The 14,951-nt window shown below is 36.9% G+C and overlaps 1 protein-coding gene across 7 annotated transcripts in view; it reads left to right on the forward strand.

Annotated features, from left to right (window-relative positions):
- Window positions 1–14,951, forward strand: part of LRRIQ1 (leucine rich repeats and IQ motif containing 1) — a 224,631-nt gene that overhangs the window by 40,002 nt on the left and 169,678 nt on the right. The gene's annotated exons all lie outside the window — the stretch shown is intronic.

Raw genomic sequence — 14,951 nt, forward strand, 5'->3', positions numbered from 1 at the left:
TGGTTCCTCTGCCTTTTCTAAATACAGCTTGTAAATCTGGAAGTTCTTGGTTCACACAGTGTTGAAGCCTAGCTTGAAGAATTTTGAACATTACTTTGCTAGCATGTGAAATGAGTGCAGTTGTGTCTGAATGAATGTTCTTTGGCATTGCCCTTCTTTGAGATTGGAATGAAAACTGACCTTTTCCAGACTTGTTGCCACTGCTGAGCTTTCCAAATTTGTTGGCATATTGAGTAATATAATGGTTAAATATAATCTAGCCTTAAATAATGGTTAATCAATAATTTTCAAAAAATTCTGAATTAGATAAAAATATTACTTTGGTATACTACTAATGGCTTAAAATACTGTACCCCTAAAAGGTACATTCTTTCTACCTTCTCTAACCTACATTTGTTAGGAAATGTGATATGGACTCAATTATCAGGGCATGGGATTGGAGCAAATGAAGGAGCAGTAAGCCTACTCTCTGTGTTTAGGACTGATTCTACTTAGGCCTTCTAAATACTAATTTTATTTGTTTGCTTATATTTTTTTTCTTTCTTTTTTTTCTTGTTGAAAATTTCAAACATTTACAAAATAAATACATGGAGATTCCATGTACCATATTCAACATTTGGTACATCATTACTATTTGTTTTTCTTCTTCTTCTTTTTTAAAACAAATCCCCAAATCAGAGAGCTTCATCCTTTCATACCTTAGGAGATTTTTAAAAATAATACAGTCCCTCCTTAACTACAATGCATTGTGTCACCTAATAAAATTAATAATGATTCCTCTTTCAAGTAATAATCCATGATGCAAGTTTCTTTATTTTCTTAATATTATCAGGGTTTGTTTGACTCATAACCCAATGACCACATATAACATTCACATGGGTGACTGGAAGTTCTCTTTAATCTCTTGCAGTCCTTCCACTTTTCTTTGTCCATACTGTTGATTTTTTGCAAACCTTTATTAATTGCCCTGTACAGTCTGGGCAATTTCCATAAACCTTTATTAATATGACCTATTTGGGGTTTATCCATTTACTTCTTTTTAGTGTATTAAAATTGTTTCACTATGCATGTAAATGTTTCATTTCCTGTTATTGAAAGCTAGTTAACAGGCTTAATTTAATTAAAATTTAGTCATTTTTTGGCAGGAATTTTTCATTTGTGCTTCATAATGCCTTACATCAGAAGTCATACAGTGTTTATTCGCTTTTAATGATGCTACAATTACATATTGGGCATGCTAGTAATAGCCTGGATGCTCCATTATACGGTTCCCCACCCAACAAGCTTGTGTCTGATGCTTTCACTTATTGATTATTGTGGCCTGAATCAATTATTAATGCAACGGGGAATACAAAAGTGAGTTTTCTAATTTGAGCTTTCCTTCCACATTTTTAAAGCTGGAATAATTTATTTAGTAACTATTTGGTTACCTTGGAATCATTTGTAGACGAAAGACAGGAAGACATGCAGAAAGACATGCCTATCTTTATATTAACAAACTATACAATAAGGTCTTATTAGTCCTTGTTACTTTCAGTGCTTCCAAGTGATTTTTTTTTGTTTGTTTTATTTTTTTGCATTGTTTTGGCACTTGTTTTCTCTCTCTCCCTGCTTTCTCTCTTTCTTAGTATTCTTATGAACTTATATAAATTTATAGTACAGAATATTTCAGTTTCTGTTCTTATTATACTGTTTGACGCTCAAAGTGTCCTGTCCTGTGAATTTGAGTAAAGACAGAAAATATTGATATCTCCAATTCAGATTTACTTTTTGAACTTTATAGCTGTGTTCCTTTTCTGTTCCACTATAGTCCTTGGTTGATACCAACACTAACATAACTATTTGCTATATATCATAATACATATATAATAGCTTTGAAACAATAGTGCCAATATTAGAAACATTGAGAAGAATTTAAAAGAAAGCTACTACATTAATTTTGAGATTTTTTTGCACTTCTTTTGGCCCTTGTACTTTGTTACCCAAATGGTATGCTTACTTGGAGTATTTTATCCTTGTGATTATGTTATGAATTTGAAATATAATTGCTTCACTTTTCCCATTTAATTCAATTTTACTTTTGAGATGTAAAGCAGCTATATGTTTCTAGAGTCAAACTACATTTAAAACCTCAAAGAGGTTGTGCTTTCATGCTTGTTCTTTTCACTCTGTTCTCCCATCTGCTTTTTTGTATATAGATATATATGTATAATAATACATGTGTATCACATATATAATATGTGTTTATAAATATACATACATAGATATATATATAAGAAAATATGTGTATATGATAATCCTTTCTTTCACAAAATATAGAATATTTTAAATACTATTCTTTATCTTGCTCTTTTTCATTTAATAACATATAGACAATTAATTCATAGTGTTCTTTTTCCATGGGTTGATAGTATTCGATTGTGTGCATTGACCACAGTCTATTCCACTCATCTCTGGTTGACGGACAATGCATGGTTACAATCTTCCACACTGCTACAATGCTTAACCTGATACCTATGTCATTTCATACTTTATCAGATATATCTTCGGTTAATTTCCTGATGTATATACTTTTGGGGACAAAGGACATCTTTAATCTAGGAACACAGTGCCAGATACACTTTATATGGGTTATAGGTTGTACCATTTTGCCCTCCTGCTAATTCATGTTACTACTGGGGGTTTGGTGGGATTTTTTTTTTGTTTGTTTTTCTTCTGTTTATTATGTTTTTCTTTTCAATTTTTAAGTTAAATATACAATTCAATTATGCTTTTTCATTTTTTACTCTTGTTGACATAAGTACTTAAGTCTATAAATTTTCCTCAGAGCAGTATTTATTCTGCAATTCCTGATATATGGATATTTTCATTTGTTCTATAATTTAATGAAGTGTTTTATCTTTTACCTAAAAATTTAAATTTCCATATGGAAAGGCCATTTTTGTTGTCATTTTTTTTCTAGTTTTATTGCATTATAGTCGGAGAATTATTTTTGTTCTTATATCTGCTTTTTGAAACTTGTGTTTTTCTAATATGTGGTTAATTTTCAGGAATGTTTCATGTGTACTTGAAGGGATTTTTGTTGTTGGAATATAGAGTATATATTTTCGTCTTTTAGCTCTACATTAGTGCTCTTCTATTTTTGGTTTTCTATGTCTACTTGATTCACCTTGGACTGAAGGAGTTGAGCTAGTTTAAATGTATCTTAAAAAAATTTTTTTTAATTAATTTATTTTTGTCTGTGCTGGGCCATCCTTGCTGTGCGTGGGCTTTCTCTAGATGCAACGAGCAGGAGCTGCTCCTTAGTGCGGGTGTGCGGGGTCTGTAGCTGCGGCTCCTCGGCTCTGGCGCTCAGGCTCGGTAGTTGTGGTGCATGGGCTTAGTTGCTCCGTGACATATGGGAACTTGCAGGTGGATCAGGGATGGAACCCATACCTCCTTCATTGTCAGGCGGGTTCTGTCACTGAGCCCCCAGGGAAGCCCTAAACGTATTCTTAATGAGCCTACTTCTTTATTTACATGCTTTGGTTTCTGCTTGATGAACATTGCTCCATGCAGTTACACAGACACTCTTATCTGTGTTATATTTATTGTGGATTTTAGCCTTGAAAAGTATAAGTTCCCTTCTTTCTCTCTCTAATACTTTGGTGACTGAATTCTACCTTATCAGATAGGTTTCATTTTGTTTGTATTTGCCTAATCTAAAAAAAAAAAAAAAGTTTTAAACCTTTCTGAGTCACTTTGTTTTAGGTATGTACTTGTATTCAGCATGGATTGGGATTTTATTTACTGATCTGAGCTTAAATGTTTCTCTCTTATACACTGTGGCTGTTTGGACTTATTAATTAATTTAATTCATATGCTTTGTTTTGGTACTGAGCCCACTCAGGGTGAATCTCTGTCTTTCTCAAGGGAGGCTTTGCTGGTAGTAAATGGGTTCTTCCACCCCAGGACACCTTTATTTCTTACTTATCCTTTCAGTTTCTGTAGGATTTCCTTTCTTTTATATATATATATATTTTTTTTTTTTTTTACTTAAATTTATTTATTTTAATTGGAGGCAAATTACTTCACAATATTGTATTGGTTTTGCCATACATCGATATGAATCCACCACAAGTGTACACGTGTTCCCCATCCTGAACCCTCCTCATACTTCCCTCCCCGTACCATCCCTCTGGGTTGTCCCAGTGCACCAGCCTCAAGCATCCAATATCCTGCATCAAACCTGGACTGGTGATTCGTTTCTTATATGATATTATACATGTTTCAGTGCCATGCTCCCAAATCATCCCACCCTCTCCCTCTTCCACAGAGTCCAAAAGACTGTTCTATACATCTGTGTCTCTTTTGCTGTCTCACATACAGGGTTATCGTTACCATATTTCTAAATTCCATATATATGCGTTAGTATACTGTATTGGAGTTTTTCTCTCTGGCTTACTTCACTCTGTATAATCGGCTCCAGTTTCATCCACCTCATTAGAACTGATTCAAATGTGTTCTTTTTAATGGCTGAGTAATACTCCATTGTGTATATGTACCACTGCTTTCTTATCCATTCGTCTGCCGATGGACATCTAGGTTGCTTCCGTGTCCTGGCTATTATAAACAGTGCTGTGATGAGCATTGGGGTACACATGTCTCTTTCAATTCTGTTTTCCTTGGTCTGTATGCCCAGCAGTGGGATTGGTGGGTCATAAGGCAGTTCTATTTCCAGTTTTTTAAGGAATCTCCACACTGTTCTCCATAGTGCCTGTACTAGTTTGCATTCCCACCAACAGTGTAAGAGGGTTCCCTTTTCTCCACACCCTCTCCAGCATTTATTGCTTATAGACTTTTGGATAGCAGCCATTCTGACTGGCATGAATGGTACCTAATTGTGGATTTGATTTGCATTTCTCTGATAATGAGTGATGTTGAGCATCTTTTCATGTGTTTGTTAGCCATCTGTATGTCTTCTTTGGAGAAATGTCTATTTAGTTCTTTGGCCCATTTTTTGATTGGGTCATTTATTTTTCTGGAATTGAGCTGCAGGAGTTGCTTGTATATTTTTGAGATTAGTTGTTTGTCAGTTGCTTCATTTGCTATTATTTTCTCCCATTCTAAAGGCTGTCTTTTCACCTTGTTTATAGTTTCCTTTGTTGTGCAGAAGCTTTTAATTTTAATTAGGTCCCATTTGTTTATTTTTGCTTTTATTTCCAATATTCTGGATGGTGGGGCATAGAGGATCCTGCTGTGATTTATGTCAGAGAGTGTTTTGCCTATGTTCTCCTCTAGGAGTTTTATAGTTTCTGATCTTATGTTTAGATCTTTAATCCATTTTGAGTTTATTTTTGTGTATGGTGTTAGAAAGTGTTCTAGTTTCATTCTTTTACAAGTGATTGACCAGTTTTCCCAGCACCACTTGTTAAAGAGATTGTCTTTAATCCATTGTATATTCTTGCCTCCTTTGTCAAAATAAGGTGTCCATAGGTGCATGGATTTATTTCTGGGCTTTCTATTTTGTTCCATTGATCTATATTTCTATCTTTGTGCCAGTACCATACTGTCTTGATGACTGTGGCTTTGTAGTAGAGCCTGAAGTCAGGCAGGTTGATTCCTCCAGTTCCATTCTTCTTTCTCAAGATTGCTTTGGCTATTCGAGGTTTTTTGTATTTCCATACAAATTGTGAAATTATTTGTTCTAGCTCTGTGAAAAATACCTTTGGTAGCTTGATAGGGATTGCATTGAATCTGTAGATTGCTTTGGGTAGTATACTCATTTTGACTACATTGATTCTTCCAATCCATGAACATGGTATATTTCTCCATCTATTAGTGTCCTCTTTGATTTCTTTCACCAGTGTTTTATACTTTTCTATATATAGGTCTTTAGTTTCTTTAGGTAGATATATTCCTAAGTATTTTATTCTTTTCATTGCAATAGTGAATGGAATTGTTACCTTAATTTCTATTTCTATTTTCTCATTGTTAGTGTATAGGAATGCAAGGGATTTCTGTGTGTTGATTTATACCCTGCAACTTTAGTATATTCATTGATTAGCTCTAGTAATTTTCTGGTAGAGTCTTCAGGGTTTTCTATGTAGAGGATCATGTCATCTGCAAACAGTGAGAGTTTTACTTCTTCTTTTCCAATTTGGATTCCTTTTATTTCTTTTTCTGCTCTGATTGCTGTGGCCACAACTTCCAAAACTATGTTGAATAGTAGTGGTTAAAGTGGGCACCCTTGTCTTGTTCCTGACTTTAGGGGAAATGCTTTCAATTTTTCACCATTGAGGATAATGTTTGCTGTGGGTTTGTCATATATAGCTTTTATCATGTTGAGGTACGTTCCTTCCATTCCTGCTTTCTGGAGAGTTTTTATCATAAATGGATGTTGAATTTTGTCAAAGGCTTTCTCTGCATCTATTGAGATAATCATATGGCTTTTATTTTTCAATTTGTTAACGTGGTGTATTACATTGATTGATTTGCAGATATGGAAGAATCCTTGCATCCCTGGGATAAAGCCCACTTGGTCATGGTGTATGATCTTTTTAATGTGCTGTTGGATTCTGATTGCTAGAATTTTGTTAAGGATTTTTGCATCTATGTTCATCAGTGATTTTGGCCTGTAGTTTTCTTCTTTTGTGGCATCTTTGTCAGGCTTTGGTATTAGGGTGATGCAGTAAGATTAGATCTCAATTACAGGAGAAAAACTATTGAATATTCCAACATATGGAGGCTGAACAACACGCTGCTGAATAACCAACAAATCATAGAAGAAATCAAAAAAGAAATCAAAATATGCATAGAAACGAATGAAAATGAAAACACAACAACCCAAAACCTGTGGGACACTGTAAAAGCAGTGCTAAGGGGAAAGTTCATAGCAGTACAGGCATACCTCAAGAAACAAGAAAAAAGTCAAATAAATAACCTAACTCTATACCTAAAGCAACTAGAAAAGGAAGAAATGAAGAACCCCAGGGTTAGTATAAGGAAAGAAATCTTAAAAATTTCCAATGAGTTTGGAAGTTTACCTTCCTCTGCAATTTTCTTGAAGAGTTTGAGTAGGATAGGTGTTAGCTCTTCTCTAAATTTTTTGTAGAATTCAACTCTGAAGCCGTCTGGACCTGGGCTTTTGTTTGCTGGAAGATTTCTGATTACAGTTTCAATTTCCATGCTTGTGATGGGTCTGTTAAGATTTTCTATTTCTTCCTGGTTCAGCTTTGGAAAGTTGTACTTTTCTAAGAATTTGTCCATTTTTTTCAAGTTGTCCATTTTATTGGCATACAATTGCTGATAGTAGTCTCTTATGATCCTTTGTATTTCTGTGTTGTCTGTTGTGATCTCTCCATTTTCATTTCTAATTTTATTGATTTGATTTTTCTCCCTTTGTTTCTTGATGAGTCTGGCTAATGGTTTGTCCATTTTATTTATCCTTTCAAAGAACCAGCTTTTGGCTTTGTTGATGTTTGCTATGGTCTCTTTTGTTTCTTTTGCATTTATTTCTGCCCTAATTTTTAAGATTTCTTTCCTTCTACTAACCCTGGGGTTCTTCATTTCTTCCTTTTCTAGTTGCTTTAGGTGTAGAGTTAGGTTATTTATTTGACTTTTTTCTTGTTTCTTAAGGTATGCCTGTATTGCTATGAACTTTCCCCTTAGCACTGCTTTTACAGTGTCCCACAGGTTTTGGGTTGTTGTGTTTTCATTTTCATTCGTTTCTATGCATATTTTGATTTCTTTTTTGATTTCTTCTGTGATTTGTTGGTTATTCAGCAGCATGTTGTTCAGCCTCCATATGTTGGAATATTTAATAGTTTTTCTCCTGTAATTGCGGAGAAGGCAATGGCACCCCACTCCAGTACTCTTGCCTGGAAAATCCCATGGATGGAGGAGCCTGGTAGGCTGCAGTCCGTGGGGTCGCTAAGAATCAGACACGACTGAGCGACTTCACTTTCACTGCTCACTTTCATGCATTGGAGAAGGAAATGGCAACCCACTCCAGTGTTCTTGCCTGGAGAATCCCAGGGACGGGGGAGCCTGGTGGGCTGCCATCTATGGCGTCGCACAGAGTCAGACACGACTGAAGCGACGTAGCAGCAGCAGCAGCAGCTCCTGTAATTGAGATCTAATCTTAACTGCATTGTGGTCAAAAAAGATGCTTGGAATGATTTCAGTTTTTTTGAATTTACCAAGGCTAGATTTATGCCCAGGATGTGGTCTATACTGGAGAAGGTTCTGTGTGCACTTGAGAAAAAAGGTGAAATTCATTGTTGGGGTGAAATGTCCTATAGATATCAATTAGGTCTAACTGGTCTATTGTATCATTTAAAGTTTGTGTTTCCTTGTTAATTTTCTGTTTAGTTGATCTATCCATAGGTGTGAGTGGGGTATTAAAGTCTCCCACAATATTGTGTTATTGTTAATTTCCCTTTTCATACTTGTTAGCATTTGTCTTACATATTGTGGTGCTCCTATGTTGGGAGCATATATATTTATAATTGTTATATCTTCTTCTTGGATTGATCCTTTGATTATTATGTAGTGTCTTTCTTTGTCTCTTTTCACAGCCTTTGTTTTAAAGTCTATTTTATCTGATATGAGTATTGCTATTCCTGCTTTCTTTTGGTCTCTATTTGCATGGAAAATCTTTTTCCAGCCCTTCACTTTCAGTCTGTATGTGTCCCTTGTTTTGAGGTGGGTATCTTGTAGACAACATAGATCAGATCAGATCAGATCAGATCAGTTGCTCAGTCATGTCCGACTCTTTGCGACCCCATGAATCTCAGCATGCCAGGCCTCCCTGTCCATCACCAACTCCTGGAGTTCACTGAGACTCACATCCATCAAGTCAGTGATGCTATCCAGCCATCTCATCCTCTGTCATCCCCTTCTCCTCCTGCCCCCAATCCCTCCCAGCATCAGAGTCTTTTCCAATGAGTCAGCTCTTCGCATGAGGTGGCCAAAGTACTGGAGTTTCAGCTTCAGCATCATTCCTTCCAAAGAAATCCCAGGGCTGATCTCCTTCAGAATGGACTGGTTGGATCTCCTTGCAATCCAAGGGACTCTCAAGAGTCTTCTCCAACACCACAGTTCAAAAGCATCAATTCTTCAGCGCTCAGCCTTCTTCACAGTCCAACTCTCGCATCCATACATGACCACTGGAAAAACCATAGCCTTGACTAGACGAACCTTTGTTGGCAAAGTAATGTCATATAGGGGTTTTGTTTTTGTATCCATTCAGCCAGTCTTTGTCTTTTGGTTGGGGCATTCAACCCATTTACGTTTAAGGTAATTATTGATAAGTATGATCCCTTTGCTATTTATTTTATTGTTTTGGGTTCGAGTTTATACACCCTTTTTGTGTTTCCTGTCTAGAGAATCTCCTTTAGCATTTGTTGGAGAGCTGGTTTTGTGGTGCTGAATTCTCTCAGCTTTTGCTTGTCTGTAAAGCTTTTGATTTCTCCTTCATACTTGAATGAGATCCTTGCTGGGTACAGTAATCTGGGCTGTAGATTATTTTCTTTCATCACTTTAAGTATGTCTTGCCATTCCCTCCTGGCCTGAAGAGTTTCTATTGAAAGATCAGCTGTTATCCTTATGGGAATTCCCTTGTGTGTTATTTGTTGTTTTTCCCTTGCTGCTTTTAATATGTGTTCTTTGTGTTTGATCTTTGTTAATTTGATTAATATGTGTCTTGGGGTGTTTTGCCTTGGGTTTATCCTGTTTGGGACTCTCTGGGTTTCTTGGACTTGGGTGATTATTTCCTTCCCCATTTTAGGGAAATTTTCAACTATTATCTCCTCAAGTATTTTCTCATGGTCTTTCTTTTTGTCTTCTTCTTCTGGGACTCCTATGATTCGAATGTTGTAGCGTTTAATATTGTCCTGGAGGTATCTGAGATTGTCCTTATTTCTTTTAATTCGTTTTTCTTTTTTCCTCTCTGATTCGTTTATTTCTACCATTCTATCTTCTACTTCACTAATCCTATCTTCTGCCTCTGTTATTCTACTCTTTGTTGCCTCCAGAGTGGTTTTGATCTCATATATTGCGTTATTCATTATATGTTGACTCTTTTTTATTTCTTCTAGGTCCTTGTTAAACCTTTTTTTGCATCTTCTCAATCCGTGTCTCCAGGCCATTTATCTGTGATTCCATTTTTATTTCAAGATTTTGGATCATTTTCACTATCATTATTTGGAATTCTTTATCAGGTAGATTCCCTATTTCTTCCTCTTTTGTTTGGTTTGGTGGGCATTTATCCTGTTCCTTTACCTGCTGGGTATGCCTCTGTCTCTTCATCTTGTTTATATTGCTGTGTTTGGGGTGGCCTTTCTGTGTTCTGGCAGTTTGTGGAGTTCTCTTTGTTGTGGAGTTTCCTCGCTTTGGGTGGGGTTGTATCAGTGGCTGTCAAGGTTTCTTGGTTAGGGAAGCTTGTGTTGGTGTTCTGGTGGAGCTATATTTCTTCTCTTTGGAGTGCAATGAAGTGTCCAGTAATGAGTTATGAGATGTCAATGGTTTTGGAGTAACTTGGGCAGCCTGCGTATTGAAGCTCAGGGCTGTGTTCCTGTGTTGCTGGAGAATTTGCGTGGTATGTCTTGCTCTGGGACTTGTTGGCCCTTGGGTGGTGCTTGGTTTCAGTGTAGGTATGCAGGTGTTTGATGAGCTCCTATCAATTAATGTTCCCTGGAGTCAGGAGTTCTCTGATGTTCTCAGAATTTGGACTTAAGCCTCCTGCTTCTGGTTTTCAGTCTTATTTTTATAGTAGTCTCAAGACTTCTCCTTCTATATAGCACAGTTGATAAAACATCTAGGTTAAAGATGAAAAGTTTCTCCACAGCGAGGGACACACAGAGAGGTTCACAGAGTTACATGGAAAAGAGAAGAGGGAGGAGGGAGTTAGAGGTGACCCAAATGAAATGAGGTGGAATCAAAAGAGGAGAGAGCAAGCTAGCCAGTAATCACTTCCTTATGTGCGCTCCACAGTCTGGACCACTCAAAGATGCTCACAGAGTTATACAGAGAAGAGAAGAGGGAGGAAGGAGACAAAGGTGGCCAGGAGGATAAAAGGGGGGAATGAAAAGGAGACAGATCCAGCCAGTAATCAGTTCCTTAAGTGTTCTCCACCGTCTGGAACACACAGAGATTCATAGAGTTGGGTAGAGAAGAGAAGGGGGAGGGAGGATACAGAGGTGACCTGGTGGAGAAAAAGGACAATCCAAAGGAGGAGAGAGCAGTCAAGCCAGTAATCTCACTCCCAAGTAAAAATGGGTACTGAAGATTGGGTTCTTAAAGGTACAAAATTGATAACAAATACCAAAAAGCAAAGATTAAAAATCTAGAGTAGAGGTTGGATTTTCAAAAATACAACATTAAAGAAAAGAAGAAGAAGAAAAAAGTCACAAAAATTATTTTAAAAAATATATATATATATGAAGTTTGCTTTAAAAAATAGGGTCTTTTTTTTGAAAAGTAATAGTAGGTTATAAAAATGAAAATTAAGGAGTAATAGAGAACTTAAAAATTTAAAAAAGTTCAAAAAAAAAAGAATGATCATAAAAATAGTAAAAATATATATAGGACTTTCTCTGGTGTTGTTGTGGGCAAGGTGGGTTCAGTTCATTTTCGGATAGTTCCGAATATGATTATGATAGTTCCGGATAGGTCTGGCTTATATTTCTCAAGGTCTATAGGCCCCTTCCTATATAGTTGGTACTAATGACAGGGTTTTAATCTATTGCACCTGTGACTTCCAAGGTGGTTCCCTCTGTTTTAGCTTCTTCTATTTGCTGGTCTCTTCTGTGTCTGATTTCCGCCCTGACACAAGGGGGGCGGTGGTAGACACTTTTTTTAGGCTCACTTGTTTATTCGCGCTGTGGGAGGGAGGGTCACTGCAAACAAATAACACTGGCATGTGCTCGCAGTGTCCCAGCCACACTGGGCCTGCCCCTGCTCACGGCGCGCGTGCCCTCCCTGCCCAGACTGCTCAGGCTCTAGGTTGCTCCACTGGGAACCATCTGAGGCCAGCCCTGGGAACCATCTGAGGCCAGCCCTGGGCTGCATGCACCTCCCAGGTCTAAGCCGCTCAGGTTCAGGCACTCGGGTAGTCCTCAGAGACGCAGACTCGGTTGCGCCTGCGTTTTGTGCCTTTCCCAAGTCCGAGCAGCTCAGGTGATGAGGTGTTTGGTGAGCGCGGTCACTGTGACTTACCTCCTCTCTTGTCCCTGCTGCTCGGTTTTCTGGGTGTACAACCGGTGCACCTTCTCAGGCGGATGATGACTGTCCAGAACCCCAAGAAGTCTTAGTTAGCAAAGAAGCCTGCTTGCATTTTGGTAGATAATGTCTCTCTGGGGCTGCAATTGCCCCCTTCCGGCTCTGGCTGCCTGTCACCATAGGGGGATGGTCTGCAGCCGGCTAGTTCTGTTCAGTCCATTGTTCTGTGCGCAGGTCTGGCGGTGTCTTAGGTTAGGGCTTTTCACCTGGTAGCTATCCCACAGTCTGGTTTGCTAGCCCAAGTTAGTTCCCTCAGATTGCCCTCGGGGCATTCAGGCCCTGTCCTTACTCTAAGCAATGCAGCCCGCGCCTCCGTGCCCAGCCCCCGCTTGCTAGTGGCGGGTACAGGCATCTGCGCTGCTTCTCCACTGGGGGAGTTACTGTTGGGCATGTAATCTGTGGGTTTTAATTATTTATTTATTTTTCCTCCCAGTTATGTTGCCCTCTGTGGTTCCAAGGCTCGCCACAGACTCCGCAGTGAGAGTTGTTTCCTGGTGTTTGGAAACAACTCTTTTTAAGACTCCCTTCCTGGGACAGAGCTCTGTCCCTACCTCTTTTGTCTCTTTTTTTGTCTTTTATATTTTTTTCCTACCTCCTTTTGAAGACACTGGGCTGCTTTTCTGGGTGCCTGATGTCATCTGCCTGCATTCAGAAGTTGTTTTGTGGCATTTACTCAGCGTTTAAATGTTCTTTTGATGAATTTGTGGGGGAGAAAGTGGTCTCCCCGTCCTATTCTTCTGCCATCTTAGGACCACCTCCCAGGATTTCCTTTGTAAAAGTGTGAATTCAGCCTGGATTGTGTTGATCCCAGATACTTATTATCCTACTTAGAAAAAAATTTAACTTGTGATTTCTTTGTCTCCCACTTGCAATGAAAGGATAGGTTGTGAGTATTTTGATTTCTTTGCTGCACTTTATGAGTTTCTGGCAGAGATTTAGGGAGAATTGAATCTAATCAGTTACCATCAACTCCCCCTTTTGTTGTTTAATAAGGGAAACATATAGTTGTTTTCACAAGGCAAGCTTTTGTTTTGCAAACATTTCAAGACACAATTTTTAAAATGTAGTGTATATTGCTTTTTAATATGTTTATTTGCCTATGTGTCCATGCTGCCTACTTTGGGACCATTCATGACTTCTCCCATATGGAAATACTGATACTTTTGATACAACTTTTATATTAAAATTTTAATTTAAAATGCATACAGAAATAATTTTGTTGTTGTTGGAATGAAAGCAAGTGCACTGATAATGTATGTTACTTTATTGGCAAGCACTAAAGCAAGTTTGAGAGAAAGAAAAAGGTTGTTTGTAAGAAGAAATGCTTGAACTTCCATTCACTTCATTTTCATTGCCAGCAGTTCTGTATGGGATTTTTTGTAGTCAGTGAATTTCCTGGGATAGGATATCTGCAAGATTTATGTGAAAACTGCCATAGTATTAATTGATGTACCTGAGGTATCTCTGTGTAGTACACTTGAGCAAACAAGGTAAAAGACATCTTTGCTGTCTGTTGGGTACCATGAAATGCTGTATTTATGGAGTGTGAGAAGAGTATACAGGAGAAAGTAGATTTTCTGAACCAGTTGGAGTCTGTTTTTCATCTTCAGGAACTGCTTATGGAGATTCTGGTTGAGCTAAGTGAAAAGCATAGATTTTGTCTTTCAATGATATATTGATGCCAAGAACTCTTATGAAGGGGCACAAAGATAGATTTGTGTTTATAAGTTAATAAGTCACCATTCCATACTATAATATTTCTTAAGGAGGTGAAATAAAATTGGAAGCAATACCGCATATTCTACACTTGTATTTTCGAGTTTAATTTGTTCCTAATTCTAACTAAGCTATAATTATTACACTAGTTAATATGTGATATAAGTTCTAATTAATCTTTTTATTAGAAAATATTGTACAGTTTTATTTGATTTTATTTGCATTTAGTGAATCAAAATAGTAACTCTGTTATTCTCTTTAAGGCAGTTCATTTGAAATCATTTGTTGGTAAATATTTTCCATTCTAGTTGAAGTAGTTAATTGTAGAAATAGAAACATAATGTGAACTATACTTTTTCAAAGTAAAAGTTTAAAATTTACTTCTATAAATAGTAATGAAGTTAACACTTTGTTTAAGTATGTTGTTGCTGTGATTATGGAAATGAAAGTTTCTAATTGTTAATCATATCTGAAATATTAGTCTCAAATATAATTCAAAATTATATCCTTAAGATATGTTACATATTGAGGTACAGATTATTTTCTGGTCAAATGTAGCAAAAAATAAACTACTATGTTGGGTATACATGGTCATATAAATTTCATAGTAGTTTAATGATTACTTTTTTGATCTGGATTATTTTGCACACCTTGAATGTGCAAAATAATTGCTTTAAGCTCTTTAAATTAACTTTAGATTGATTATTTTAAAGACAGATTTATTTTAATGGGAAAAGAGATTTTATTATACTTTTTAATTCTGAATAAAGTTTTATGTTTTTTCCTTAAAGTTACATGAATCTTTATCTTTTATAACTCACTTTAATTTAGGTGGACTTCAGTTTAAATTTTTTTTAAATTTTATTCTATTTTTAAACTTTACAAATTGTATTAGTTTTGCCAAATATCAAAATGAATCCGCCACAGGTATACATGTGTTCCCCATCCTGAACCCTCCTCTCTCCTCCCTCCCC

The sequence above is a fragment of the Bos indicus genome, chromosome 5 (assembly GCF_029378745.1).
Source record: "Bos indicus isolate NIAB-ARS_2022 breed Sahiwal x Tharparkar chromosome 5, NIAB-ARS_B.indTharparkar_mat_pri_1.0, whole genome shotgun sequence".
NCBI classification, from domain to species: domain Eukaryota; kingdom Metazoa; phylum Chordata; class Mammalia; order Artiodactyla; family Bovidae; genus Bos; species Bos indicus.